The following is a 25703-nucleotide window of genomic DNA, read 5'->3' as shown; positions in this document are numbered from 1 at the left end:
GGCTTCAAAGTGCTACTTAACCAATTTTTGTCTTTTTCTCGATTTTTTGTTTTTCTTTGTACTAATTTATTATTATTATTTTTTTTTTTGATATTTCTAGTGTCAATTACATTTCAATAAACCAAGGCTCTGATAGCAAACTCTGCTTAACCAAGGATTTGATACTAAACTGATGTGCCTTATGAAGGAGAGAATGAAATTGATTAGTTATAAAAAAAAAAATAAGAAATTCTTCTGGAATGAATCGAGGAACAAGAATAAGCAAAAATTAAGCAATATAACACCAAAATCAACTTCAAAAAAAAAAAAGAAAGGATTTCTTTTTGGTATTTTATAATTTAAGATGCAACAGTAATAAAAGACAAAAATAAGAAGATAACTATGGAATGTAAAATTTGATAAGAGTAATCTCGCCATAAAGATTACAATCTCAATGAAGTCGCCACACAAGGAACTCCTGTGATAAGATAAGACTTCACCACAAATAAATAATGTTTGATAAGAAAGAAGAAACATCACTTACTATTGATTAAAATTCAGAATGCTTTGAACTTACAAGAGTTGGCTTTTATATAGGCTAATTACAAGCATTATAAAGGAAAATAGCAAGATTACTAAATAGGAAGTTTGAATAGTCTTCTAAATAGGAAATCATATTGAATTTTTGAGAAAAAAATACTTCAGAAATCTGCCCATAGAGTGATGCATGAATTTGAGGAGATTTGGTGACTTTTCAACCTTTTTTTCTTCCTTAATTGAAAGATATTTCAATCTCTTTATGATTTCTTTGATTTGGTCAATTCCAAATAGCAAATAGGGGCCTTTTACACATATATAGGCTTATTTTCTTCATAATTAGCCCATTATCTTTATTTTAACTTAAGCTCAAATATTTTAGTTTGCACCCATCTCACATGCGCCATGGACTTGCCAAGTCTAGCCCAACTTCTTTAATTCTGAATACAAGTAAGCAAAGTAATGAGCTTGCTTGTGGATGTGACACCCCTTACCCGACTACAGTATAGCTGAGCAAGACATGTCACACTCAGTGCCGGAGCACCCTATTTTATCTTACTTTATTTTTTTAAAAATTTTGTTCTCATTATATTTTAATATTAATTATCTTTCTATGGAGAAACTAGCGGAGTTTCCCCTGTTTCTATTAACATTTAGCATATTTTACTATTTGCCTATTTAAAACTTAACAATATTTTCAAAATAAAATCTCATAATCATCTCATATTTCAATATCATCTATGTATTTCAATTCTCATATTCATTTCCATCCACTTTCCTTCATACTCCATTCACATATCAAAATTCTCATATTTCCAATAATTTACATAATTTGCAAATTAATTGAATAAATTTACAATTTACATAATATATAAATTAATTACATATGAACTAATCAATTTATTAATTTACATCATATAAATATTATTTATAAATTCTTAATTTACATTACAACATACGAAATATTTATAATATACAAAGTACATAAAATGACTAATGTGAGCCCTATCTACATGCATTGCTGAGAAAGTGATAACCTTGAGCACTTCTGACACTTCTGCAGATCTGGACTCCAAAAATTCCAGTCAAATGTCCACTGGGTTTTAGCTTCAATATCTGAGGGAAACAAATCCATCGCGCTAAGCATTGCTGCTTAGTGGTGCAATAATATAACAAGAAAATAACATATATAAATAAAAAAAGAAATGGATCATAATTTGGTCAACTATCCTTTGTTCTAATTTATTCCTCTTCAGAAGCATTTAATTCTTAAATTCACGGTACCATCCCAAAAAATTCCAAGAATATTATTCTTAGCTTTATATTATTATAAAAAAAATACATTTGTAATGCTTATTTAAGTTATATCTCTATTGCAAATCTTTTTATCATTTCTTTCAATACTTTCTAGATTATCATAGATTATTTCATAATAATTAAATTTTAATATTGTTCCAATACATTTCTATTCTTTATACTAAATAACTAATCTAATTTATTTTAAATATTTTTACTCTTTTATTTAATTGCTAATATTTTTAGTTGCTATTATTCTTAACTCATTTCAATAAATTTCACTGCTCAAGTAACCTATGAAAGGCTGACTAAACTGGATAACGGGTAGTTGGCACTAGACACCGTGGTGCCTCGGGCCGTCATACCATGGCACGCGGAACATCAACCACATATGCAGTCAATATGGCTAAAAAACCATGATAACACATAATCGGGCATAAAAGCCATGAGTGCGGATATAAAGCCATGAGTGTGGGCATAAAACCATGAATACAGGTATAATGCCTTACGCAGTACTGCTAAAACAATACCCTATTGGCATGCCAATATATCCAATCTGACACACATATCCAGGCGATACATGGGCACATAGTACTATTAAGTGTTCATAAGTTTCATTATTTCATTATAGGTTCTAATTATAATTTCTAGCATTTTAATCCTTTTCATAATAGAAACATAAATCTCTAAGTCTAATATTTACATAATTTATGCATTCATTGTAATTTTTATATTCATTATGTTATCCATAATGATCACAATGGTTCTCATGTACCATTGTACTCAAAATATTTTTTCCTTCTACAATAATGAGAACTCATGTCTCATTCATATATTAATATGGTTCATTTATTCATTACACTATTTATATAATTTATCATTTGAAATTCAAGAAATGTTTTTGCTTACTAAATATTTATGATTACTCTTAATTTCACTCATGTACCATTAAGTGTCAATAGGTTTTATTTTATTTCCTAGTGGGAATATAATGTCCAAATTCATTTTTATCTAATGCATATATTCATAAATTTCATTTGTACAGTTCATTTACAATTTTATCTCTAATCTATCACACCAATTCACATGTACCTAGGTTCAAGCAAATTTTTATTTTTATTCAATAAAAAGGGAAAGTCCCTAAATATTATTTACACATCATTTATACCTTTAATATTTCATTTATAGTAATTTACAATTCACATTTCAAATTATATCAACTATTTCTCCTAAGTTCTATTTGTGATGAGCCTACAAATCCCATCAAACCAATCACATGATTTAAACAAACCTTAAATCATTTAAGTGTGGTATCATTAGCAATTTAAGTTTTGGTCCTTTGCATTCATTTCATTGAGGTTACTATTCACTTAACTATTCCTACACAAAAGTTGACTTTTTAATACATAATAGATTTGTTGAACCTAAGTTCACAAAGATATCACATTTTGCATTTTATTTTTGTTGGCATTGATTTCCAATGCCATTTCAAAGCTTATTTTATGTTATTTAAAATTTTCAGATTTTATACCTTAAGTTTATTGTTCCATTTGTTACAGTGAAAATTTGGCAAAATTTTCTTCATCAAAGTTGTTGCTTTATGTGTTTTCTTTAATTTCCTTTTTGAATCACTCCAATTGGAGTTTTGTAGCTCAAGTTATGGCCTAAATACCATAACTAGCCGGATAGGGCAGTATCCAGAATTTCTGGGCAGAATTCATTCTGGCAGTTTTGGTATCCTGAGTTTGGTGGGCAATTTCATTAAGTTCTAGTCAAACTTTGGAGTTGTGTCCTTCATGAAAGTTGTCCTAAATTGTCTAAGCTTTCCATTGATATAAATTTCAGGTCAATTGGACATTTCTACAGTGAGATGATGAAATGAACAAATACTGTTCATTTGGTCATTTTCCAGGGACAGCATATTAGTCACCTGAATTAGGTCAATTTTTAGGGTAACTTAGGTTGGTTTTCTGGGCTAGATTTCTTCATAAAAAATGTTGCATTATGTGTCTAATTTCACTTTCAATCAGCCTTGCACCAATTAGAGCTACACAATTCAACTTATTGCAGCCTAACCACACTGGACTCAAGTGCAGTAATTCTGGCACAATGGAGGCAGCCTACCAAGTCAATTTTTAATGCTACAATTCATTCAAATTTTAGGGTAATTCACTCCTAATGGTTTCTAATTGACCATTGGAGCACCAATTTAATATCAATTGAACAGATCCTTAAACTCCTTCTCAAAACCCTAGCTCTCAACTAAATCTTCACACAATACTTACCATTTAAGTACACTAACATACCTAGCATCAAATTCAAGCACAATATCAAATTCATTTGGCATCAAACACTTCAAATCCTACCCTTACACAAGCTGGCCAAAGTTTGTGTCTTTAATTTCATGCATAAATATCAACTTTTCCCTTGTAATTCGTGCATAATTAACCTTAATTTCAAGTTTAGAAAAGATAAGTGGAGTGTAACTAGCACTAACCTTGTGTAAGCAGAATTTTCTTGGCTAATCTTAAATTTTCCTTCACTTTCCTTCTTTTTCTAGGCTGTCAAACACTCTTCCAAGAGGAAGTGACAAGGTTTAATGAAAGAAACTTAGGGTTTGTGGTGGGAATGCAAGGTTTGGAAGAGAGAAATGGAAGAAATTTTCATGGAGGTAGTGAGAGAATGGGCTGCCGAAACTTGAAGAAAATAAATAGAAATAATTTGCATTTTTATGTCTCAATTATTGGTATTTATCCCTTTTAAGTTGCTTGATTAATTCCCATTAGTTAGAAATTAAATCTTATTCATTTATGACATCATATTATGTTATAATTTAGTATTTATTTCCATTTTCTTTTTCTTTCACTTATACTTATTTTTAATTAAATTTTTAGCAATATTTATTCATATTTTATATCATAATAATTATTTACTTAACTGGACAAGTTGGTAAAAAATCATCTCTAAAGACGAAATGACTAAAATGCCCTCCGTTTGGCATATTGAGCCAAAATCGTCTGTACCGATTGATAAAATTCTAGAAGCATTTTCTTGGCATTCTAATGCCATCGAAATCTCAATGACTCTTCTCTGGAATCCCAAAAATTATTTCACAAATTTTCCCTCGGATTTAGGGTTTCTAGCTGTGAAGACAGCAAGTTCCAGTCAAGGTCACCCATCGTTAGAGTACCGATTCATTTAACTTCATCGTATTTTATTTTTTAAATTTTTTTAAATTTTTTCTTACCATTATTTGGGTTATTTATGACTCGTCACTCTAATTTACAAATAGTTCCAGACATTCTAGCTATCCGGACAGACACTGGTCACCCGAACAGTCGAATGTACGGACTAACTAAAGTGAGGGTATTATAGTAAATCTAGTCGATGGGCCCTCGTATGTCATGTTATCATGTGGCACATCAGTATATTTAATGATGGCTAGTCATATTGTCATTGTCTTACTAATTCAGAATTCATTAACCCTAATCAAAGGTGGCTGTAGAAGAAACTGTCAAATGCAGGGAGTGAAGGTGGGAAAGAAAGTGCACTCCATTTTAACATCACCACGTGAAAAAAAATGGAGTCATCCTGACCATATTCAAGAATCCATATTAATAAAAGAATGCAACAAATCTTTGGACTGCTAAGATATATAGCTAATTTTAGATTGACAAAATTGTTGAGTCATTTTATTTTATTTTTATTATTAAATTATTAAAAAAATAATTTTATATTTCTAAAAATTTCTCTTTTAAATCCATATTAACAACTTTTTAAATTCAAAGTTGTTCTTTAGTAACGAAGCAATATCACTTTTATCATAAAATGAAATATAAACTTTGAAATAAAAGATAGGTGAAATCACAAAACACTTTTTATAATTCCCCCTTCCCCTGCAGTGGCGATAATAATAAGTATTCAATTGCCATATCACCACAATCAATTTTTTTTTTTTTAAATTGCAAAAAGTATTACGAGACCAAAGAGACATCATACAAATAAACATTCTAGAGAAAAGCGAATTACAAGGCATTTCATCCCTTAATTGAAGCTTGGCTACAACCATTAGTTGTGTTGTCACCGACACTACACTTCAATAGCCCCGTAATCATTCTAATATCATCATCATTACCATATAGCCATAATCATTTGTTGCTTCTGTAACCATAATAGGTGTACTTAAAAAAAAAAAAAAAGGCATAATTGCTAAACACCTTGATTATCATAATAGGATCGGATTAAATTAATTAATTTAATTAAGTATTAAATCAATGATGAATTTAATTTAAATAAAAAAATATTTTATTTAAAAATTGGGATCGATTCGGATGAATCGATTGAATAACTTATCAATGCAATTGAATTTAAATTGAATCGATACATTTCAGGAAAAAAAATTTGTTGGAAACGGGAATTAGATCTTGAAATATATATAAAAAGTTTTTGCCAATTAAACTACATAATGCGTTCATAAATTTCACTTTTATTATATATATTAAATTGCCTGTGCATTGCTGCTGGTGTACACATTATTCTCTCTTTTTTTTAATATTTTATAATAATTAACAATGCGATTATTATTATCTATTTCATAATTAAAAAAAATAAGAGAAAAAACAATTATTTTTAAAATCACTATTGATTTTGAACAATAATGTTGTGCTTATTTTAGTATCATTTAAAGTTATTTTAATAAAAAATAATTATTAGTATAATCTAATAATTAAACATTTAAATAAATTAAATACATGTAAAAGAAAAATAAAATGAAAAAATTAATCATTATATAAGCCATATTTAAATGGTTAAAAAATAAAATAAATTGAAATTAAAAAATTTTTAAAAATAAAATAAGTAATGTGTTTGGGTACATGACGAAGTCATAAAAGGGATGGAGCACTTAGTGATCCTGTATTATTGTGCAAAAATAGTAAAAATATCTAAAAAAGTCAACTTTAAAAAGTAAAACACAAAAAAAAAAAAGGCTGTTTTTATGAACGATGAATATATTATTTTAGTATATTATACAAAAAAGAGTAAAAGGTGAAAAAAATACTATTCATAGAAAGAATATATATATATATAAGTTGACTGAAGGATTTCAAATAAATTAAAATTAAAAAGATTTCAAAATTTTTAAAAATAATAATACTTAAAAGAAAAGGGTGTTTAAGTGCATGGTAGAGTTATCAAGGGGATGACGTGTTAGATAATCTAGCATTCTTGCAAAAAGTGTAAAAAGTTTATTAAAAAATAAATTTTTAAAAATAAAAAATAAAGAAAAAAAAATGAAAATGTGACTATCTTTTTAATATATTGTAAACGGAATAAATAATTCAAAGAAAAAAAAAGCATTGTTGACTATAATGGTGAAACTGGATTCTTATTATTATTATTATCTAATTTTTTAAATTTAACTAATTAGTTATAGAAATAAAGTAATTAATATTATAATAACATAAAGCATGAATTTAAATTTCCGATAAATAAATATATTTACTAACTTCACTTATCATTATAAATTACATGTATATTATTTTCAATGAAATAATTTAGCATCCCTAAATGTTTAAATTACTAATTCTATATTAGATATGAATATAACATATATTTGTGTGTAATAGTAAAATATCAAAATTTTATTAACTATTCATTCGAATGAAATAATAATTTTAAATTAAATATATCACTTATATGAATAGTTATCCATAAAAAATATTTTAACAATTTTATAATTTTATATCCAGTAACTAAATACCATATATGTGTATTATTTTCAAATAAATTACATGCACATGAAATCTATATAATCTTTCCTAAATTTTGTAATTCATTCTAAACTTACTTTAAAAAAAAAAATTTGTATAGTGTATTCTCGTGTAATTTTTAAATCACTTGACATATTTAACATTAATATAATTTTTTCAAAAAGAGAAAAAAATAAAAAAACTAAATTTAAAAAAAAAACCAAAAATTTAACAACTAATCATTTGAAAGCTTTTTAACTTCAAATGGCCTTGTTAGCCCATATATATTTTGTAGTCAATATGTTTTTATTGTTAATTGTAGTTTATATTTTAACGCTACTCTTTGTTTTATTTCTTTAATCTAAAATTATTATTCTCGTCAATAAAAAATAAAAAATTAGTCTCCAAAAAATTAAACAACTTAATAATATGTAGGTAAATAATATTATTGAATTTCATGTAATATCAGTTAATAATTACATATGAAAATTTATTAATATTAGTATATAAAAAAGTTGTACTGTTACAAATAAAGTCACTATAAATAGTTCTTAAAAAATTATTATCATAAATCAAATAATTAAACAGTTAAATTAAGTTTAAAAAAATTAAAATGTTTTAAAAATAATTTAAATTATTATATAAATTATATTAATTAATACTAAAATCGCTCACCGTGATAAGTCAACTTTTAAACATTTGATATTTAACCACCTAAATCAAAAATCAAGAAACCCAACAATTACTCATCCAGAACACGTATTATATAGGAATGCAAGTTTTAGGGTAATAATTGTCTTTTCAGTAAACCCAAGTAATCTAGAGCCATGTGGCAAAATCCAGTTAAACAAAATGTAATTGAACCCATCTCGTCCAATCCATTCGCATGCTGTTTGAATTCAGAAAAAAAAAAAAAAAAAAAAAAAAAAAAAAAAACCCCAAAATACTGTTACCATCAACAGTAAGAAATGGACTCCACACAACGGAAAAGCTGAAAAGAGACTGCAAGTTAAACATATGGCATCAGATAATTGAAGGTAGAATTGTAAATAAAAAAAATTCCACGCCAAGAGCTCCTTAACCTAGTCAGAATATAATCAATATAATAATACTCATATGGTGTGAGAGATAACAATACCACTATGGCTTAACAAATCTTAAAACTATGTCCTTTTGTATTATTATATAGAACTAGATTAAAGAGGCCATAGCAAAAGATCTTTGAACTAACATTTTTTGATACACAAATCCTCATTGTAGAGGTAAATACCAAGTATACTTATGTCTTTGATGGAGGATAGTATGAATATAATATAGACTATAAATTTTAGGAAGAGAGAGAGGGTTTAGAAAGCCATGAGAATAGAAAGAAAAGCTAGAGTTTTATTACACTCTGCTTCTTGGTGACACAACCATCTCTTTTTATAGAATGAGAGGGAAGAAAAGACAAAAGTTAAATAGTATTATACAAGGTGGCATCTATCACGTTTTATACAATGTTAAACTTGTGACAGAATAGCATACATTTTTTACTATATTAGGACAAATTCAAACTAGAGTAGCCATACATTTTTTACTATCAATATGACAACAAATTCAAACTAGATATGGCGACAGATTTAGACTAGGATAACCATACTTTTGACTAATAAGAAAGGAACATGTGACTTCTGTATATGCATACATGGTGGGTAAGGCATGTTGTTAATAAGTACATAATTTATTGATTTTACTTCCATCACATTTAATGTTTCTAGGGTATCTTTATGTCTAATTCAGTTGATTAAAGTATAATTATCTATTAGGCATATATTTAGAGAGTTGTTGAAATAATTATGTTAAATGGAGAAATTTTCAGCATTTGCATTAATTTGACTGTTGCTGTATTTTTCAGGGTCTAGTGAAGTCCCAGAAGATAGAAGTGTGGAAGGAAACTTGGAAAGGTCCAAGCATTGAGAAGCGTTGTTGATACAAAGTACACGGGTCATGTAAGCACAACCACAGACCCGTGTAACATTCTGCCAGAAGGAATCCAGAGAACCGAGGAAGAAACATAGTACATGGGCCGTGTAACTTGACCCGTGTAAATCCTGGAGACTTGTGTAACTTTCTATGCAGATACAAAACAGACGCATTCAGCTCCAGTAAGTTACATGGCCCTGGGCCGTGTAGTGATACACGGGCCGTGTATCCGTCGACAATCAGTTTCCTAATTTTGCTCCAGTTGCAGTTTTTGATAGAGAAAAAGACTCTTAAACGTAACCCTAGTCCATTTATTATAAATAGACCATTGAGACACCTCCAAAAACATTGAATTCAGCAGCCTCTTGGCAATTCAGCAGCCTCTCCATTCTTTCTTTCTAGATTTCTTCAATTTTCTTCTTTATTTTTCTGTAAGTTATGAACATAAAAGGCTAAGTTTTTAATTCAGTTCAAGGGATTCAAGTTCTTTTACTTGATTTGTGAGATCAGGTTCTTAATTTAATTTTGTCTGTTTGAATATCTATTGTTTTCTAATTTCATTGTCTTTGATCAATTGAATAATTTGCTACAAAGGTTTATTAGTTAATTGTTTGATGTGATCAAATGCTAGTTCATATTCATAATCTGTAATTATTGTGTAAGATTGAACATGAGTAGCAAATTGTAACACCCCTATTAGCATAACCTGGTATATTTTATTGTTCCGGTGACCGGTATCAGTCCGGATAATTAAAGGGATTAGAATCACATCTAAGACACCTAGACAAGTCCTGAACGTAAATAATTAGTAATTGCCAAATAGTTAAGTATAAAGAAGAAAAACAAAGCACAAAAAGTTAAATGAGCCGGGAGTCACAACGATAGGTGACCTTCCCGAGAAATAACTGCGAGGTCGATCAAAACCCAAATTCTGAACCAGAAAATGTGACCCTTCGGTCCTTAGGACTATTGCGAACACAGTGGAAAAGAGAAAATCACAGAAAAGAGTTGTTAAGCAGGTCAAATAATTAGATTAGGGATCTAGAAAAATATCGAATAACTTACAAACTGGATTGAACCAGCGAGGGGCAATTTGGTCTGTTCACCCCCAGAGCTGACTCCTAACCTAACTGTCTAATAAAATTTGAGAAATAAAAATTTTAAAATATAGATTTAAATTAAAGAAGTGTGAAGAAAACAAAAGAAAAAGAAAAGAAAATGGAATTATGACATCACCCAAGATGATATCATGCATGACCATAAAAATAATTTCCTATTAATTATATTTTGACCAAGTCAAATAAGAGATAAGATTAAAAAATTTAAAAGAAATGAAATTTGGTCTTTTCTTCTTCATGTTTGCCGCGATTCCCTCTCTCTTATCTCTCTCTTCCTTCATCTTCCACCATTGTTAAAGAATAGAAAGCTTAAATTTCTTTGGTTCCCTTTCATAAATCCCCCAAATCCCAACACTAAATCTCACCCTTAGGCGTAGATAAACTCTTTGGGAGCAAGAAAGAAGAGAAAAATTGGAGAGCTGAAAAGCTCCATATGAGGTAAATCTCTCTCCTAACTGAAATTGATTTATGCTTATAGAATTAACATTGAAGAAGTGAAAATTACTTAGAAAAGTGAAGAATTCATGCTTGTATGGGAATAAAGAAATTTTGGCAGCCATGGTACCCTAGAGTTTTGATGGTGTTTAGTTAGATTAAACAGGAAATATTGGTGAATTAATGTTGTATAGGTGATTTGTATGTTTAAATTGCTTGAACTGAGGAATTTAGAAAATTAGGGTTCTTGAGTTAGGGTTTGGAAAAGAAAAATTGTAGAAAATGGTCAATGGATGCAAATGATCTTAATAAGGGTTAGAAATGGTCAAATGGGACCATTTGTGATATGTGTGAATTGTTAAAAATAAGTTTCAATTTGGATTGGTTAGGGTCAATATGCAGGCAGCTTAACCTAGGTCCCTTTCAGGGACCAAAACTGAAAGTTTACCAACCCAATTGGTGTGAGGTCAATTGGGAATGAAACTAGACACAAAATGGACCATTTTTCATTTAGGAATCATGCCCAAAAAATGACCATAACTTAGTGAACAATTAGGCCAAATTCGGAATTGGGCACACTACCCTGTACAAAATGACCAAATGAACAGTAGTTACGTAAATGACCATAACTTGGTCTAGAAAGGTCCAAATGACCTGAATTTTATACCGATAGAAAGATGAGATATAGCCCTACAACATTCATGAGAAAACAAACCCAATTTTTGAACATAACCTCTCCAAAATCTCACCTGAAGTTAGTGTACAAAAATTGCTAAAATCTAGAAAATGCCCAGAATTCTGGGTAACACCAAATCCGGCCAGCCCCATTCAAATAGGCATAACTTAGGCTACAAAACTCCAAATGGAGTGATTTAAAAGAAGGAATTAAAGCTAAGACAATAAGAAACAACTTTGATGAGGGACACTTAGCCAAATTCTCACAGTAACCAGACCAATGGAACAGTAGTGTAACACCCCTATTTGTATAGTATGGTATATTTTACTATTTCGGTGACCGGAGTCGGTCCGGACAATTAAGGGGATTAGAACCACACTTAAGACAACTAGATAAGCTATAAACAACAATAATTAGTAATTGCCAATTAGTTAAGTATAAATAAGAAAAACAGAACATAAGAAGTTAAATGAGCCGAGAGTCACAGCGATGGGTGACCTTCTCGGAAATGATTGCGAAGTCGATTTAAACTCAAATTTTGAACTGTAAAATGTGACGCCGCGATCCTTAGGACCCTTATGAACACAGTGGAAAAGAGAAAATTACAAAAAAGAATTGTTAAGCCAGTCAAATAATTAGGTCAGGGATCCGGAAAAAAATATTGAATTATTTGCAAACCGGGTCGAACCGGTGAGGGGCAATTTGGTCAATTGACCCCGAGAGCTGACTCCTGACCTAACTGTCAAATAAAATCAGAGAAAAAAAAATTTCAGAGTCGGGAATTAAATTAAAGAACTAATAGAAAAATAAATAGAAAAAAAAGGAAAATGAAAAAGTTAAAAAAGGTAATGACATCATGTGGTGACATAAGCATGATGTTATAAAGATTATAATTAAAAATTTATTTAATTGGATTTATGGTCTTCCTAAGACATAAAAAAGAAAGAAAAGAAAAGAAAAAAAAAAGTCTTTATCTTCCCTAAGTTGCCGCCCTCACTCTCCCTCTCCCTCTCCATTTCTAAAACTCCATTAAAGCTTGCTTCAAGCTTTTAAATCCCCACTAAACCCAAATTTCTCCCATAATTACTTCATAAAATCTTACTAGCCTCACTTGAGAAGGAGATTTAGCAAAGAAAGAAGGAAGAAAAAGAGGAAATTGAAGAAGGGAACATCCAAATTAAGGTTAGTGATTTAAGTTTAAAAAATTCAGTTTATACTTTATGTGTTTAGCTCAACTAACTTAGAAATAAACTTCAAATGAAATAAAAACATTTGTGGAGGACCAAACTTAAAATTCGGTCAGCTAGGGTTACTATGCATATGCTTGTATTTTGATTGAATTTAATATGTTAGGCAAGCTTGTATGAAAGTGGTAGTGAGATTGATATGCTTAGATTTGGTTAAATGCAACAATTTAGTGAGTTAGGGTTTTGGACACCTAGGGTTTGGGAGACAAAATGTGTAGAAATGGTGAAATAATGTGATTGACCTAGTTTGAGGTGAGAAATGGTCATTTTTTGACCAAATGAAGTGTGTTGGAAGTGTTGGAGTTGAGGTTAAATTCGGATTCAATGTGGTCATGCTGCAGGCAGCAGGACCAAGGTCCCTTTGAGGGATCAAAACTGAAAATTTACAAGTCCAATTGGTATGAGACCAATTGGGAATGAAAATAGACACTAAATGACACAATTTTCATTCAGGAATAATGCCTAAAAAGTGACCAAAACCTAATGAACAAATTAACCAAATCCAGAAATTCTCAGTCTGACTTGTACAAAAATGACCAAATAAACAGTGTTTGTTCATTTGGCCATAACTTGAGCTAGGCAGGTCTAAATAACCTGAAATTTTACTAGTGGACAATTGAGATATAGACCTAAAACTTTCATGAAGGACACAAATCCAAATTATGCCCTTAACCAAGTCATTTGGCCACCCAAAGTTGGTGACCTAAAACTGCTAGAACTAGTTTGGTGCCCAAAAATCTGGATTAAGTCCAATCTGGCAGCCATTATTCAAATGACTATAACTTGAGCTACAGAACTCCAAATGGAGTGATTCAAAAAGGAGAATAAAGTTAATACAATAGGGAACATTTTCTATGAAGAAAATTTTGCCAAATTCTAACAGAAAAATGACCAATGGAATAGTGCAACTTAAGACACCAAAATTGAAAATTTGCAAATTTGCCTAAAGGACTTAAAATTTGAGAAAACAACCAAAACAAACAAATTTAGTAACCAAAATGTGGTATGTGGGTGAAGTTGGAATTCCCATACCTATTAAGCCTTAGAGAGTCAACAAATTGACTTGAATAGTGTAGTGAATAGTAACCCCGAAACAAAAAATTTAAAGAACGTCAAGTTTAGCACATTAAAGCTAGGTAAAAGTGAACTTAAATTTATTTTTGGATTTATGTTAAGTTATGATACTGAAACACTATGAAACTGTGTGTTTCAGTGGAAAAGAATACCGGGAAAGAACCCGAGACATCGAGTGAAGGCCGAGAGGCGACTCGTATAAGGTTTGTGCACAACAAACTATTTTGTTACTTTTCACTTCTAAATTGATTTGAACAAGTTTATTTTATGATTTATAATTTTGTTGTGTTGAGGATTTTAATTTATTGAATGAAATTGTATAAATTAAATGTAAATTTTCTTATGCATTTAAGGATTTATTGCATGATTTTGAGGATTGTTAATTTTAAGTTTGATGTGTTGCCAACCTTGAGCATGAATTTATGATGATTAAATATGTTGATGATTTATAAACACTTTGTAAATAGAAATTGTTTTGAATATGATTTGAAACCATAGTTGACATGACAAAATATGTTGTGAATTCTCATTAGCTTGTCTAGTGAGATATCTCCTCCACTAGATGGGGCGAGTTCCTTCCTCTCTAGCTTGCCAGTTGGGGAAGAGTTTGAATGAGTACTCATATATACTAGCTAGTCTTTATTCCTCCCTTTTAACCTCGGTTATTGGGAGAGTGTGAAATATCGTGATGTACAACACGACATCTATTTGAATTTTAGGTCATGGGTTCAACTGTATGAATTATTGGCAATGCCCTTTAAATTATGCATAGTTTGATAAATTGTGGTTGAAATAAATAATTTGTCAGTGATTCAAAATATTTTTGTATTGTTTTGGGATTTAAAAGAAATGTAGATAAATAGTTACTATTTGACCAAAATGTTATTCAAATGATTAATTTGCATGAATGAAAATATTGATTTCTGAATGTTATGAATTTTGAAGAATTTAGAAATTTTAAATTTTTTATTTGTTATGAATTGTTAAGTATAACTTGTATTAAGTTTTAAATTATTAGTTTGTGCACCACTAAGTTCACCACTCAGCGATAGCTATGTATGCTGTCGCAGGTGAAAGAAAATATAAAGCAGCTGAACAAGATTACTGAAAGGCATAGTGAGACTATCTTCGGGTATATCATAGGTATACTCTTGTACTTTAGATTTTGATGTAATTCTGTAATTATATGTATGAAATTTACTTTGAGCAGTTGTACCAACTTTTTTGTAATATATTTTTGGATTGTAATGAAATACAAATTATTATAAGGTTATCTTGAGATTTTATATATTTATAAAGTTTTGCACTACTAAATTTTTAATGATCCCATGAATGTAAATATTAATTTTGTTACCTTAATGAGAGGTTTTAATGTTTGATTTAATTTAAACTATGTATTGAGTTGCTGGTGCTGATTTGTGAAATGAAATTGATTAATGAAATTGTGATTGAGAAGTATATTGGGAGTGTTTTTAGTTTCAGGTTTTGAAGAATTGTTTTCTCAAAATACAGACGGCACTCTGTCGAAATTTTTGTAAAAATTACAGAGATTTTAAATATCTAAAAAAAAAATTACCCACTAATTTAAAAATGAACGAAAATTGTTTTAAAATCTCTTGTAATATATTTAATGGGTTACCAGTAGGCGAAGTACGGTAATTCATTAGGTATACTACGGGAGCATGTTACATCTTACGAGGAGTAGGGTGTGACATGTTGTAGTGGTATCAGAGTGAAAGTCATTTATAACTATTCTTATCCTTATGTACTATTGGGTAGTACGTAGCTCTACACAATAAATCTCAAGTCAGTACTGTAATCTGCAGCTTACCGCACAAACATCAAGAATATTGCATAATTACTACGATACATCCCAATAGATCAAGCTTCCCTATGTCTTATTTCTTTCAAATCCACTAATATCTTAAACTTATTTTGATTATGGTACTTACTGACATCTATCAATAGTAATACCTTTACTTCTATCTAGGGCAGATATATAAAAGGTCCCTTAGGTAAATCCCACATCGGCGAAGCATGGAGATGGTCTTGGATTCAAAAAGTAATGATATATAAAATTGTAGAACTAATCACTAGAGGCGCCTTTTGGTGGAATGGCTTGGAGAGTTGGAAGAACACGAGGGTTAAGCTCACTCGCTTGAGAGAAATCCTAGGATGGGTGACCTCCTGGGAAGTTCTCCATTCCACCTATGAGACAAAACCGTGAGGCTTACGGCCAAAGCGGACAATTCCTCTAGTGGTTGGAGCCCAATCGTTACAATTGGTATCAGAGCCGCTCGCGTGTCCTCTTAGGTGATGGTGGAGCAAACCTCAGCGAGGATGCTAAGTCTCGAAAGGGGGAAAGAAAGGTGCCTTAGGCAAATCCCACATCATCAAAGCACGGAGATGGTCTTGGATTCAAAAAGTAATGATATATAAAATGATAGAACTAATCACTAGAGGCGCCTTTTGGTGGAATGGCTTGGAGAGTTGGAAGAACTCCAGGGTTAAGCGTGCTCGCTTGAGAGAAATCCTAGGATGGGTGACCTCCTAGGAACTTCTCCATTCCACCTATGGGACAAAACCATGAGGCTTACGGCCAAAGCGGACAATTCCTCTAGTGGTTGGAGCCCGATCGTTACAATGGTATCAGAGCCACTCGCGTGTCCTCTTGGGCGATGGTGGGGCAAACCTCAGCGAGGACGCTGAGTCCCGAAAGGGGGAGAGAAAGGTCCCTTAGGCAAATCCCACATCGGTAAAGCACGGAGATGGTCTTGGATTCAAAAAATAATGATATATAAAATGATAGAACTAATCACAAGAGGCGCCTTTTGGTGGAATGGCTTGGAGAGTTGGAAGAACTCCAGGGTTAAGCGTGCTCATTTGAGAGAAATCCTAGGATGGGTGACCTCCTGGGTAGTTTTCCATTCCACCTATGGGACAAAACTGTGAGGCTTACGGCCAAAGCGGACAATTTCTCTACTGGTTGGAGCCCGATCGTTACAAGTAGAAAATAGGGGACCAAAACTGAAAAGTTATAATTTCTCTTAGGAGACTTAGAAATTGAATTGACAATCAATGCCAATAAAATTGACACCCAAAATATGGTATATGGGTACAATTAGAACTAATAAACCTATTAAGTATAGAAAAGTCAACGTTTTGACATGAATAGTGCCACCAAACACAAAAATGTGAAAGACCCAAAATTTATAAACCATAATAGGAAGGGTAAGTTTGTAAAGAAATTGTTGGATTTTAAGTATTAGAAATGGATACTGAAACACTTTAAATTTATGTGTTTCAACTGGAAATGGATCTTCGAAGGAGAACGAAAGTTTGAGTAAGTTGAGTCGACAAAAGAGGTTTGTGCACAATAAACTTTAATTTATTGTTTTCTAATTGAAAACTTATTTAGCTATGCATTGTGAATTAGTTGTACTAATTATGGGTTTCGAGAAATACTGTGTTGCCATTTTATGAATGGGAATTTGAATTGGAAATTGATTTATGTTTTGTGTGAAATGTTTGAATAACTTGATTTAAATTGTTTTTATTCAAACTTGGCATGACAATATTACTATGTTCCTCCTCTATTTATGGGGTGAGTATGACTATATTCCTCCCTCTCTGGCTTTCCTGTCAGGAGGTGAGTTTGGATGAGCACTCATCAGCTAGCTAGCAACTCCCTCATTGATTTCGATTAGTGGAGTGAGTATGCCTTGTCGTGATGTACTCACGGCATGTTCGAAAATTTTGTGTCATGGCCTAAGTTGTGTTAGTGATTGGCAACACTGTGTTTATTAAATTGTTTGATCAAATTGTATTATATTAAGCTTTGAAAATTGTGAAATATTCAAATTGTAATTTGTGATAAATGTGTAACATCCTCCCGGTAGCAACTCCGTACATTCTACTGTTCCGGTCACCAGTGTCGGTCCGGACAGCTAGAACGTCCGGAAAAATATTTAAACTAAAGTCAGGAATCATAATTAACTCAAATATTAATAAGAAAAATTTAGTAAAAATTTTTGAAATAAAATACAATTAAGTCAAATGAGCCGGTGCCCAAGCGATGGGTAACCCAGAGGGAAGTTGCGGTTCTCGCAACTAGGAGCCCTAGACCTGGGGAAAAATTCATAAAATAATTTTTGGAACTCCAGATAAGGGTCATTGAGGTTCCTATGGCATTAGAATGCCAAGAAAATATTTAGAAAAATTTTTCAATCGGTACAGCCAATTTTGACCCGTTAAGCCAAACGGAGGGCATTTTGGTCATTTCGCCTTCAGAGGTGATTTTTGGCCGACTTGTCCAGTTGAGTAAATAATTATTATGACATAAAATATGAATTAATGTTGATGAAAAATTTATTTGAAGTTAGTAAAGAAAGAAGAAAAGAAAAATCCATAAAAATGCCAAATATGACATCATTATGATGTCATTTAAAAGCTTCCACCAATCCCATTTAAACAACTATTTAATTAACTAATAAAAAGAGATAAACAAGGCCAAAGGAATTAAAATACCAGCTGCCTTCTTCTTCAGCCAAAACGTGAGTTTCTCCTCCATAACCCTCCATGAGAGTTTCCTTTAATTACTTTCATTTCCCATGAAATTCCACTACTAAACCCTAAGTCACCTTCACTAAAACTTGTCCATACCTCTTGGGAAAGTGATTGGCAGCCTAGAAAAGGAAAGAAAGTGAAGAATTTGAGCTCTTGAAAAGCTCTCAAGTGAGGTTAGTGCTTATTTATATAAGTATTTCTTTTATTTCATGTTAGGAACTTGAAATTGTTGTGAAATGGTAGATTAAATGAACTAAACTCATGTATATGTACCCTATGAATTTTTGGCAGCCCTAGGAAGGAATGAGTTTGATTGTATTAATGGACTTAGAGTGAATTAGAGATTATGTTTAAAGTGTATACATATATATATATATACAAAGAATGAAAGAGTTAACTAAAAAAATTTGTGAAAACCATGACTTTGAGCTAGGGTTTAGGAGTAAAATGTGGACTTGGCTTATGAAATGGTTAAAGAACATTCTAATGGTCACTTAGTGACCATTTGAGGGAAGTTGACCATAAATTGGACTGAAATATAGCATGGCAAAGTGAATGAGTATGCTGCCCAATGAGTGCAGCAGGGTGGCTGAGATTTCAGTCCACTTGGACTGCCATACCTTTGGCTGTGTTGGTCCAATTGGTGTTTGGCTAATTGGACATGAAACTAGGCTTATAATGGCACATTTTTGCTGAAGAAACCATGCCCAAAAGACCAAAGCAAGAGGACCAAAAGTTGGCCCCAATTCGGATACCCTGCAACAGCACCTGCAGAAATGACCAAATGAATAGTAACTGTTCAACTGTTCATTTGGCCATAACTCACTGTAGATATGGTCAATTGACCTGAAATTTTTACAGCAACAGGTTAAGACATAGACAAACAACTTTCATGAAGAAACCTACCCCAAATTATGACCAGAACCTAACCCAAATGGCAGTCACAATCACTGTTCATGGTACTGTAGATTTGGTAATTCTGCAGTTTTGGCAATCCGGCCAGCTTTGGTTTCTGGACCATATATGGAGCTACAAAACTCCAAATGGAGTGATTCAAAAAAAGGAAATTCAACTAGACAAAATAAGGAACAACTTTCATATTTACCATTTCCTCAAATTCCCACTGCAACAGGGCCCAATGGAACAGTAAAGTTGGGTCACAAAAACTGAAAATTCTGCTCTCTAGGTTTTAGGTTTGGAAATGGATTTAGGAGTTAATTCCAACAAATTTTAAATGCAAAATGTGGTATGTTGGGAGTGTCAAAACTAATATACCTATTTTCTATCCAAAAGTCAACATTTTTGTTGACCAATGAGGTGAATAGTGACACCAAAACTTGAAATTCAAAATTTGAAATTAGAAATGCATCTAGGGGACTTTAAATTGCAATTGGCAATTAATACTAGCAAATGTAAAACTCAAAATGTGGGATCTTGGTGTAATTAGAATTAATATATCCCTTAAGTATGAAAAAGTCAACATTTTGATTGACTAGTAAGGTAAATAGTAATCAAAATGAGTAACAAACTAAGATGAAGACCTAGAACCAATTCTAAGCTTAAATGCTTAGAATTGTATGACAAATGTGGACTATGTATCTTAGTCAAAATTGTTAAAAGGAAATTAAGACCATAAATTTGAAATCCATGAAATATTCATGGATTACTTGAAACATGAAAAATAAGTCACCTAATTGATGTGAATAGATAGTTAGGGCTTATATGCCCATCACAAATGGAATTCATAAAATATTAATAACTCAACTTGAAATATAAAATTTGTGACTACATAAGTAGATTCTTAAATGTATAAATGAGAAAGGAAAAATGTTTTGAATACAATGGTACATGTGAACCATTGTTTAGAATTGTGATCAATATGAATAACATAATGAATGAATAAATGAACTATATTAATGTATGAATGAGACATTAGTTCTCATTATTATAGAAAGGAGAAGTATTTTGAGTACAATGGTATAAAAGGATAATTGATGTGAATTGTGATCATATAAATGATCAAATGAATGTATGAATTATAATTGAAATTTCTCATGAAATAATGAATTCATAAAACACAATATATTAATATTTAATGATATTATGTGCCCTTGTATTGCCTAGACACGTGTGTCAGATTGGATAGATTGGCATGCCAATAGGGTATTGTTTTAGCAGTACTGCGAAAGGCTTTATGCCTGTATTCATGGCTTTATGCCCGTATTCATGGCTTTATGCCAACATTCATGGCTTTTATGCCTAATTATGTGTTATCATGGCTTTTTAGCCATACTGACTGCATACGTGGTTGACGTTCTGCGTCCCATGGTATAATGACGAGAGACACCGCGGTGTCCAGTGCCAACGACCCGTTATCCAGTTTAGTCAGCCTGTCATAGGTTACTTGGGCAGTGTAATTTATTGAAATAAATTAAGACTATTAGTAATAAAAAAATATTAAAAATTAAATAAAAGAGTTGCAAAAATAGGTATAACTTAACTAAATACTTTAAATGTACCTTCTATTGCCATATGAATATAAATTGAGTATTTTTATTAATTCTGTATATTGTACATTATCACTGTGAATTTCGGAATTAAACGCTTCCAAAGCGAAATAAATGAGAACAAAAGATAATTAATATTAGACACATTGTATTAAATTAAATTGATTATTAAATATTCAAATTATGCTTCGTTCTTTCTTTATTTGTATATTTTATTTTCTTGTTCTATTATTGCACCACTAAGCAGCAATGCTTAGCGCGATGGATTGTTTCCTCGCGCAGGTACTTTGACTAAGATTTTTGGAGTCCAGATCTGCAGAAGTGGTTGGAGTATTCAAGGTTGTCACCTCCTCAGCAATGCATGTAGATAGGGCCCATATAGATCCTATTTGGTATTTTGTATAAAATGCTAGATATTGTATTATGATGTAAATTATGAAATTTTGTAATTATTTTGTAAATTAAGGAAATTTGAAAATTTTGCTTATGCAATTTGAGAATATTTACATATGAATTGAGTATGAATGGAAATGATTATGAAATTGAAATGTATGGATGAGATTTGAAATATGAGATAATTATGATTAGCATGGATAAGATTTTATTTTAGAAATATTGTTGAATTGAATTTCAAACAGGTGAATATTGAAATACGCCAAACGATAATAAAATAGGGGAAACTCTACTAGTTTCTCCATCAAAAAAATAAAAAAAAATAATTGATATTAAATTAAATGAATTCAAAATTATTAAAGAAATAAAGTAAGATAAGTTAGGGTGCTCCGGCACCGATTGTAGCACGCCTTGCTCGGCTACACTGTAGTCGGGTGAGGGGTGTTACATTTATTGGTATCAGATCACGGTTTAGGCATTCCTAGGCATAAATAGACGGAAAGGGATAGTGTGCATAACATGCATTGCATTCATATGAGTTGAGGTGACGCTAATGCAGATCTATTTTTTTGGTTATTTTAGGTTAAAGTATGGACTCAGAATCGCAGAGGGCAGTGGAAGAAGAAGTAGTAAGTCGTATCCCGACTGAGAGTGATATTGGAAATCGGGGAGATCCTACTCCACCAGTGCAAGAGGTGCCTGTACAACCCCAACAGGCCTTGTTTGAGCAGATGACTGGATTCTTTCGACAGATGACTGGGGTTGTTCCACCATTGTCTCAGCAGAAATCACCTCTAGGAAAAATTAGGAAGTATGGAGCTATAGATTTCAATGGTAAAAAGGAAGACGATTCTTCAGCAGCTGAGTATTGGTTAGAAAGGACTGAAAGAGTCTTGCAGCAGCTCCATTGCACACCAGAACAGAGTTTGGAGTGTGCAGTTTCATTGTTACAAGAAGCTGCATATCGATGGTGGGATGTTGTAACCAAGGTAGTGCCACCAGCTGATGTAACTTGGGAATTCTTTCTGATAGAGTTCAAAAAGAAATATATTAGCTGTGTTTATGAAGAGGAACGGAAGAGGAGTGATGATCAACAAAAGAGAAAATTTGGACAGTCTAGTAATAAGAGGCCGAGAGAACAGTCAAGTCAGACATCTGATCAAAGTTGGAGATCTAGACCTAGGCCTATACCCAGAAGAGATCAACCAGAAACACTAGTAGTGAGTGCGCTAGGATTAGCAAGAAAATGTGGCCATTGTAACAAGTGGCATAAAGGTGAATGTAGGGGATTGACTGGAGCCTGTTTTAGATGTGGGGCCATAGACCATCGTCTGAAGATTGTCCTAAGAGGAATATACCACGGACCCAGACAGAGGCCGTGGAAGGACCAAGTATAACAGTAACACCACTTCCAAATGTCACCCAAGCCAGAGAGGAGCAAGAAGCCCCAGATGTGAATTTGAGGTAAAGTATTTCCTTTATGATATGCCTAAGTGTATAATGATATATTCGGAAAGACTAAATGGTACCATATATATAAAAGAAGTAGACAGAGGGAGCAATAGAAAGGTAAAAGAATTATCTTAGATACCTACACCCAGTAAATTTCGAGGACGAAATTTAAATAAGAGGGGAAGAGTTGTAACATCCTCCCGGTAGCAACTCCGTACATTCTCTATTCAGGTCACGATTGTCGGTCGGACAGCTAGAACATCCGGAAAAATATTTAAACTAAAGTCAGGAATCATAATTAACTCAAATATTAATAAGAAAAATTTAGTAAAAATTTTTGAAATAAAATACAATTAAGTCAAATGAGCTGGTGCCCAAGCGATGGGTAACCCATAGGGAAGTTGCGGTTCTCGCAACTAGGAGCCCTAGACCCGGGGAAAAATTCATAAAATAATTTTTGGGACTCCAGAGAAGGGTCATTGAGGTTCCTATGGCATTAGAATGCCAAGAAAATATTTAGAAAAATTTTTCAATCGGTACAGCCAATTTTGACCCGTTAAGCCAAACGGAGGGCATTTTGGTCATTTCGCCTTCAGAGGTGATTTTTGGCCAACTTGTCCAGTTGAGTAAATAATTATTATGACATAAAATATGAATTAATGTTGATGAAAAATTTATTTGAAGTTAGTAAAGAAAGAAGAAAAGAAAAATCCATAAAAATGCCAAATATGACATCATTATGATGTCATTTAAAAGCTTCCACCAATCCCATTTAAACAACTATTTAATTAACTAATAAAAAGAGATAAACAAGGCCAAAGGAATTAAAATACCAGCTGCCTTCTTCTTCAGCCAAAACGTGAGTTTCTCCTCCATAACCCTCCATGAGAGTTTCCTTTAATTACTTTCATTTCCCATGAAATTCCACTACTAAACCCTAAGTCACCTTCACTAAAACTTGTCCATACCTCTTGGGAAAGTGATTGGCAGCCTAGAAAAGGAAAGAAAGTGAAGAATTTGAGCTCTTGAAAAGCTCTCAAGTGAGGTTAGTGCTTATTTATATAAGTATTTCTTTTATTTCATGTTAGGAACTTGAAATTGTTGTGAAATGGTAGATTAAATGAACTAAACTCATGTATATGTACCCTATGAATTTTCGGCAGCCCTAGGAAGGAATGAGTTTGATTGTATTAATGGACTTAGAGTGAATTAGAGATTATGTTTAAAGTGTATACATATATATATATATACAAAGAATGAAAGAGTTAACTAAAGAAATTTGTGAAAACCATGACTTTGAGCTAGGGTTTAGGAGTAAAATGTGGACTTGGCTTATGAAATGGTTAAAGAACATTCTAATGGTCACTTAGTGACCATTCGAGGTAAGTTGACCATAAATTGGACTGAAATATAGCATGGCAAAGTGAATGAGTATGCTGCCCAATGAGTGCAGCAGGGTGGCTGAGATTTCAGTCCACTTGGACTGCCATACCTTTGGCTGTGTTGGTCCAATTGGTGTTTGGCCAATTGGACATGAAACTAGGCTTATAATGGCACATTTTTGCTGAAGAAACCATGCCCAAAAGACCAAAGCAAGAGGACCAAAAGTTGGCCCCAATTCGGATACCCTGCAACAGCACCTGCAGAAATGACCAAATGAACAGTAACTGTTCAACTGTTCATTTGGCCATAACTCACTGTAGATATGGTCAATTGACCTGAAATTTTTACAGCAACAAGTTAAGACATAGACAAACAACTTTCATGAAGAAACCTACCCCAAATTATGACCAGAACCTAACCCAAATGGCAGTCACAGTCACTGTTCATGGTAATGTAGATTTGGTAATTCTGCAGTTTTGGCAATCCGGCCAGCTTTGGTTTCTGGACCATATATGGAGCTACAAAACTCCAAATGGAGTGATTCAAAAAAAGGAAATTCAACTAGACAAAATAAGGAACAACTTTCATGTTTACCATTTCCTCAAATTCCCACTGCAACAGGGCCCAATGGAACAGTAAAGTTGGGTCACAAAAACTGAAAATTCTGCTCTCTAGGTTTTAGGTTTGGAAATGGATTTAGGAGTTAATTCCAACAAATTTTAAATGCAAAATGTGGTATGTTGGGAGTGTCAAAACTAATATACCTATTTTCTATCCAAAAGTCAACATTTTTGTTGACCAATGAGGTGAATAGTGACACCAAAACTTGAAATTCAAAATTTGAAATTAGAAATGCATCTAGGGGACTTTAAATTGCAATTGGCAATTAATACTAGCAAATGTAAAACTCAAAATGTGGGATCTTGGTGTAATTAGAATTAATATATCCCTTAAGTATGAAAAAGTCAACATTTTGGTTGACTAGTAAGGTGAATAGTAATCAAAATGAGTAACAAACTAAGATGAAGACCTAGAACCAATTCTAAGCTTAAATGCTTAGAATTGTATGACAAATGTGGACTATGTATCTTAGTCAAAATTGTTAAAAGGAAATTAAGACCATAAATTTGAAATCCATGAAATATTCATGGATTACTTGAAACATGAAAAATAAGTCACCTAATTGATGTGAATAGATAGTTAGGGCTTATATGCCCATCACAAATGGAATTCATAAAATATTAATAACTCAACTTGAAATATAAAATTTGTGACTACATAAGTAGATTCTTAAATGTATAAATGAGAAAGGAAAAATGTTTTGAATA

This window comes from Hevea brasiliensis, chromosome 14 (assembly GCF_030052815.1).
Source record: "Hevea brasiliensis isolate MT/VB/25A 57/8 chromosome 14, ASM3005281v1, whole genome shotgun sequence".
Taxonomy (NCBI): Eukaryota; Viridiplantae; Streptophyta; class Magnoliopsida; order Malpighiales; family Euphorbiaceae; genus Hevea; species Hevea brasiliensis.
The sequence above is the reverse complement of the archived record's forward strand: the minus strand, read 5'-3'. Positions refer to the sequence as shown.